The 7,324-nt window shown below is 31.8% G+C and overlaps 1 non-coding gene across 1 annotated transcript; it reads left to right on the forward strand.

Moving 5' to 3' along the window:
* The first annotated feature begins 4,914 nt into the window (after positions 1 to 4,914).
* On the forward strand, positions 4,915 to 5,161 carry LOC112008560 (uncharacterized). Its single transcript, XR_010625501.1, has 2 exons — positions 4,915 to 5,004; positions 5,090 to 5,161. It is a non-coding gene; the product is annotated as an uncharacterized LOC112008560 (transcript).
* The last annotated feature ends 2,163 nt before the right edge of the window (positions 5,162 to 7,324 follow it).

Here is a 7,324-nt window from a genome sequence, read left to right on the forward strand (position 1 = left end):
AGTTTGAAGTTAGAGAACGGATGGTATGTCAAGGAGGCTTTCCTGGAGCTTCTAGATCAATAATAGATTCTTTTGCTTAAAAATTAAAATTTTGTTTATTTATTTATTTATTTATATGTTGTTTACGGTGCTCTTTTGATATTATAGCAATGGGGATCACTTCTAGGTGTGATGCCTACAATTTTTCAGATCCTTTAGATTTTCTAAGGTACTCTACCAGTAGATTTCTTTAAATCTTAACCACTCTTTAATGATTTAATGGTCAAGATTCTGTCATGTCAGCATTCCACTAACAATATTCTTAAAATAATAAAATAATGTTGCAAACAAAACAATTATGATTATTGTTAGTGGAATGCTGTCATGGTAGAATCTTGACCATTAAATCATTAAAGAGTTGTTAGGATTTAAGGAAATCTATTCGGTAGAGTATCCTAGGAAATCTAGAGGATCTGAACCCATCAATTTATATGTGAATATCATTCATTTTACAATGCTATGAAAAGGTACAAAGTCACTTTGCTTGGTGTTAGGACTTAGGAGGTTCAAAGGTAAATGCAATATCTACATAGGGCTTTTGCTCATGTATAATATGTATTTGACTTGCATGCATGCACATACAATTAATGGAATTCATTCTTGAAAATCTGTGAGTGTCATGCTTATTTTGTGAATATCCACAAAAGGATTAAAAAGGAAGAAAAAGCTCAGCTGAAACAACCAACTATGGACATGCACCTTCTCTATTTTTTAAAAAGAAGTTTGGATCCCCTGCATTTCCTTCTACTACCCTTGCAACTCAACTCCAACAAGATTGGTTGCCAGTTGTGACACTCTCTAAAGGTCTACTCTTGATTATCCTGCTACTGTCAATGCTTTTCTTTGTTTTTTGAATTGTTAGTTACCCTGCGCATTGAAATCAAACTTTTACAATACAAGATCACATTAGTGGCAAAGAAAGGCTCTTTCTTCATGGTTGTCTTGTGAGAGTGGTTCTACACCACCTTTGTACTCTTCATATTTGTTAGTGAAAATTTCTTGTTGTCGACATCAGTGGATGTAGGCTAAAGGCAGAACCACATAAATCCTTGGTGTGTCTCTCTTGTATGTGGTTGTTTATTTTTCTTTCATTTTTTTTTTCATTAATAATATTTATTTGTGAGATTTTTCTAAAGCCATAATATTTTTATAGATAGATCTTATGCGGGAGTGTATCCAGATACCCTTTCCCACAACAGTCAATCTATGGTCAGCCTAGCTAACTCGGTGTTAGGTTCATTTTAGTATTACACATGGGTCATTTTATCAACTGGGAAAATAGCTAATAGTGATGATATGATCAATGCAAATTTCACGGATAGCAAGCAACTCTTAGAACTTTAATTCTGACCGTGCATACTTGCATATTTGTATAATTTCTATTTTAGTTTGTACAGGCTATGTTAGTCTGTGATTTCGCAAAGTATGACGAGTATATTTTCAAATGTGATTTAGAGACGGGTAGTTGTTAATGGCATAAAACCTGGCAGAAGGTTTAGTCTCTTCTATTGCTAGTTTTTTATTTTTTATTTATTTTTTTTTTAATTTTGCTGAATAATACAAATTTATTAAGAGGAAGACCTAAGGACTATCCCATCTACCTTCTCCACCGGTAAAAGAAAGGTAGGATTAGAGGAGATGGGAATGGCACTGGTAAAACCAAGTGTTGCTTTGGCTTCAGCGCGTAGAGGATTACTTTCTACATCAATCCCAGTCCATGCATGAGTGATGTTACCTAAATGGTTTCGGAAGAGTGCAACAAGGTATACATTGTTTGGTCTCACAGCAGCATCAGATTTTAAGATCAAGAGAATTCGTCTTTCCAATATTTCACAAGGTTTGTACTTGTAAAATTTGGCCTATATAGCTTTCAAAACAATGTTAATTAAAGTGTAATATCTTGTAAGACCCCATTACACCCCGTGTTTCCTATAGTCTACTATTCTATGGCTGAAGTAATGTTTGCAGTGGAACATTACAAATTGGGTAAAGCAGCCCTCCGATTAAAGTTGTTTCTTTATAAAAAGATTTGCCTAATAAGATCAACTTGTCACCTTCTCAGTGTTTATTAGCTCAAGATTTCTATGTAAGTAGAAGCTTGTGAAATCAATGGTACTGGGGGAGCTGTCATCTACTGGTCGCTATTGTTGTTTATGCTATATCTCAAGCATTTGAATAGAAAGAACGTTGGAGATAATTCACTATGGGTTATAATATAATCAAATTTTATCTTCAGTCTCATTCTTCCATAAACAATTCAAATGTTCTACAATTGGTGTTTTCCTCCAATCTTATTAAGGTTTTTTATTTTTTATTTTTTATTTTTTAAATTAATCAAAGGACAAAAAACATAACAAAAACAGATAGATGGTCATTATAAATTTTCAAGAAAGGGAATAGAACCTCTTAAATTTTAAGGGAAAGAATTGAAAATAGATTATATTTCAAGACTGAAAATAATATTTTTTTTGCCAAAAATTATATATTATTCAAGAGTTTAAATCATCTCAGTTCATATTATTTTCATGTCTAGAATTTTATACAAGTAAGAAAAACTATTTTTTTAAAAAAAATTATAATTTACATCTAATTGTTCAATTGAAACTCTTACCATTTTTAAGCAATTAAGCAAGGTGAGAGCCATAGAGGAATCAGTTGCCTAAGCATAGCTAGCCCCTAGTCTTTCATGTATAACATCACCACAAAAACAAGTGAGATAGAGAATGAGAGTGAGATCATGGGAGATGAGAGAGTTTTTTTTTTTTTTTTTTTTTTTTTAATATAAATATAAAATATTAAAATTTATATATAGTTAGTTACTGTTTGGTCCGGTCCAGTCCATTCCATTATGGGATCAGGACCGAAACCTATATGTATATGGCATCAAGGGCAACAACTAAAGAACATACGCCACTGTAATACAAGTGTGACATTTAGTAATGCACGTGGGACCTATAAAACGCCATGTTCTTTCACTTGGTACGCATTCTATGCTTCAAAGAAATTGACAATATTTCTTGTTAAATTTTACTCATCTTTTCAGCAACCAAACTATTGAATATTGCTTTAGAATTCTACTTTGAAGGGTTAATATTATATACTGTTATTAATTTATTATTTTTTTAAAATACAAGTTCAATTGTGTTCTGTTAACAAAGACAATTATGTGAAGGAGGAGACTGAGTTTTAATGTCATCGATGTCATTAGCTTTATTGGGGAGCAGATGTGACTAAATGACACTCCAATTTAGATCAGTTCTCACTAGGGGCCCAGATTTTGGACATGGTCTACCATTATTTGAAAGGATGATATGACTGGGACAATAATTTTCAACTAAGCCTGTGGCCCACTCACTTTCTTTCGGTGCAGAAGGGGCCCAAGGCCCAAGAAACTCAGTCTCCTCCTTCCCTGCAGCATTACTTTCTACTTCTCCTCTCACTCTTTCAGCGTTCCTTTTGGCCACTAAGAAAAAATGGCTGAAGCGATCCTATTTGGTCTTGCACAGAAAATGATTGAAACTAACTAATTATTACCAGTTAAATATTTTTTGCGATCTTATATGCTTCAATTCAATCTTTTCGTTTGCTTGGAGATTTATGGTAAAGAAAAGACAATGTGGCCATATGGCCTTTGACAAAAGGAAATGGTCCTATCTACTCTTTGAAGGACTGGATGAGTCTCTTTCAGCACTTTGGTTCGTGGAGTTTATACTCCCTAAGCATTGGATGCCTCCAAGCTAAGAATTATCCACCAAAAAAAAAAAAATTATTATAATTTAACTATAAATGACTTGAAAAGAATTTTATCTGACTTATTATAATGTTATTCATAAAATTATTCACGTGTATTAAGTCACATAACTTATGAATTTATTTAAACAAGTTTTATTTTTTAGTTATTTTATATTCTAATTCCTGCTAGCTTAAAATCTTGGGTCCGTCCCTTCTTCTATGGCTAGTTAATTAATGTCAAGAGGATTCATTTAAAAAATATATACATATCTCAAGGTTTGTATTTGTAAAATTTGGTTTTCCAAGCCCTCACCAAATCTAGTGTTATTATTATTATTTCTGATTTGGTGTATGTTGAATTGTGATAAGAGACAATTTTCTTGTTGATCATATAATTGAGATAAATTGATAATTAATTAATAATTTTGTTACATATTTAATAAAAAGGTCTGAAACATATTTTTCAATTGACACGAGAACAGTTTGAATACATAGGGTTCAAAACCAGATTTTTAGCATTAGCATTTTTCTTTTTGAATATATCAAGGTTAAAAGAGATAAACCACTTGTCCTGCACTTTAATTAATGTAATATGTAAACAAAGACGAAAAAATATAGAATCTTGATGTTTACATGTGGGAAAATTTATATTTAGAGAATCTAATAAAAAATTAAATATTTAATTATTTAGTTGGATGGTAGACTTTGGCATTACATTTACATGTTAGGTTTGGCTTAGAAGCAAGTTCTTTCACAACTTATCCTATGCCCAGTACTATTTGATAAGAAAGTTTCATTAAAGCAGAATCTAAAGCCACGAGAGAAAAGAAAAATATTTTTCTAAGATCTAATCTATTTCTTTTATTAAAAAAAAAATGTGGGCTAAAACTACAATAACATATATACTCTTTTGTAGGAAAAATTTGTAAAATAATGATATGGTGACTATTACGTGGTCACTCCTGGATTAAAGCGAAACCCAAAGTTCAATCCTATTTCAAATGAACCCAAACTTTTTAAATTTAAATCGTAATTTATTCAAGAAAAAAAAAATATATATATATATATATAAGTTGTAATTTTTTTTTTCATTTCAAGTATCAATTAACAGATATTAACAAAAAAAAAAAAAAAAAAAAAAANATGCACATAGCTGATGTAGCTGATACAGATGACTTGGAAGAGAAGCATGATATTGTCTCATGCAAAGTATCTTTCATATTGTCTTTATTGGTGGGTAATGCTGCATATGGATTAATATATGCCCTGGATATTTAGGTTGATTGCTCAATATGATTATTTCAATGATTTTTTACAGGATAACTTGATACAAGAAGGCCATTGTGTTCTTATCTTTTCCCAAACCCATAAGATGCTTAATCTTATCCAGGTTAGTCTTAACTTCGTTTCCTTTTCAAAACTTGTCTTAAATATAGACTATATAGTGGATAGTATGGGGAATGGGAACATAAAGTTTTTGTTTATTTAATTATTTTTTGTGTAGTGGATAGTCTTAGGACACTTTTCTCAATCAAGGTTTGTCTTTTGAGTCATCACTCCATCTTTATTAAATTCTTTAAAATAATAACTGAAGTATGCCTGTTTCATGTGAAATTTAATCTCTTCTCCAGGATTTTATTCTCTAGGAAACTACATCAACTTGAACACACAAACCTGCATTCATGTAGAATATGATAATTTTATATGTAGAGCCCTCCATACTCGTTGCTACTCTTTTTGCATATTTGGACTCTCCATGAATTTGATATTCCTATCATTCTAGGTAAGTTTTTTGTCCTATAACTATTTGCTCTAATCCTAAAAGGCTAAAGGGGTGAAAACAATCTAAGATTATCATCTTGGTATCTATCATCTCGTTTATATCATGTTCCTTTTGATAGATTCAATTTCACCCTCTTCTCTATGCTCCTTCCTATTTCTTCTACATGCCTCAATGCAATGTAGTTGAAATAGGTTGCCTGTTCTTTATTCAACTTTTAAATCTGCCTTTCATCAAATTTTATCCTGTGTATGTATATGCTCTTATTTCTATGTCAGTTTAGATGGGTTCTTTTTATTCTTGCTTGTCCTCTCTTTCTCTCTCAATTTGTATACATGTTCCTTGTCTATTCTTTGATTTGGTTCAAACACCTAGTACTTGTCTTTGCTAACAATTGCTTGTTTCTGAATTGCCAGTACTGCATTTGCTGCACTTATTCAACCTTTTTACATTCCAAAATCTGTGGCTTTCTAAAATTAATGTGTGCAGTACATAAAATTATTTTTCTCCTATATTATATGAACTTTGATGTGGGTCTATTAAGCGTTTAAGTGAGTAGTTGTTTGGCATTGCAGCAAAGTGAAATAAAGATAAATGTTTAGTTTATGTAGGGTTTTTTTTTTGGGTACGGGTTTGTATATATCTGCCACATAATGCTTGTCATAATATGATGCAAGTTGATGTTCTACCCATCATGTGAATTCATCTTGGGGTTCACTAATTGTCTACAATTAGAAGTTTAACCCCTGTTTGATTCATATTATGTGAAAAACAAGCTATTTTTTGTCGCTATGCATATGTAGAAGTTGCAGTTTTTATTCTCATTGAGGCAAGTTGCTGCTTCTATTTTCATTTAACTCCAAGACATTTATTCGGACACATTTGCACATTCTATCCATAAATGTTAGTGCGATATAGTTATTTGGCATAACCTATGACTTTCCTTGTGTGGTATGAATAATTCCTTCACCGTTTTCACTAAGATATGTATGAATTATGTTAGGATAGTTTGCATAAGATCCCCATATTAATAGCTAGAGAAACTCATTAGATGTTGCATTTATATCCCTGGTTGTACACTAGCTGTAGAACCAACAATTTTTCTTGAATATCGTATAATTGGGAAAGGGATCCTCTCTATTTGAATTGGTTCCATTTCATGGTTGAGATTATATCCCTAGTTGTACCAACCTAAACATGTATAGACCGCCACATCATTTAAAGTTTTAAATGGCATGGCAGTTTGTTCATTATTAGATTTGGAATATAAAATTTTAACTGTGAAATGGATGAAATTAGAGGAATTGAATGGAGAGGATCATGTTTCCTATTATTGGGGGTAAGACTGCCTACCAATCACCTCTCCTAATCCCGCAAAAGTGGGATTTTTGTGCACTGAGTATGTCCTTTTATTTTAGTGTGTATTTCTACTATAGTATACTTGGCACATACACTAAGGAAACTACATTTACAGAATTTGAGGTTTATTAGAGTTGCCATTTGAAGATGAAACTTCAAATCTTAAGGTTTGAAGCTTGTGGTACACTGATTTAACATTATAAATATCTTCTGTATAATGCAGCAGAAAATTCAAGGAGAATTGCGGGAAACGAATAGAGCAGGAAAAAAAAAATTTTAAAAAAAAAAAAAGGAAGAAGAAGAAGATAAAACTAGGAATCAACACCTAGCGATGAAACTTTGGAATCAACATCTAGGGTTGCCTAGAATTAGCACCAAGCTATTGGAAGAATTCCAACCTAAAGTTTATCAACC

This window comes from Quercus suber, unplaced genomic scaffold (assembly GCF_002906115.3).
Source record: "Quercus suber isolate HL8 unplaced genomic scaffold, Cork oak 2.0 scaffold_585, whole genome shotgun sequence".
Taxonomy (NCBI): Eukaryota; Viridiplantae; Streptophyta; class Magnoliopsida; order Fagales; family Fagaceae; genus Quercus; species Quercus suber.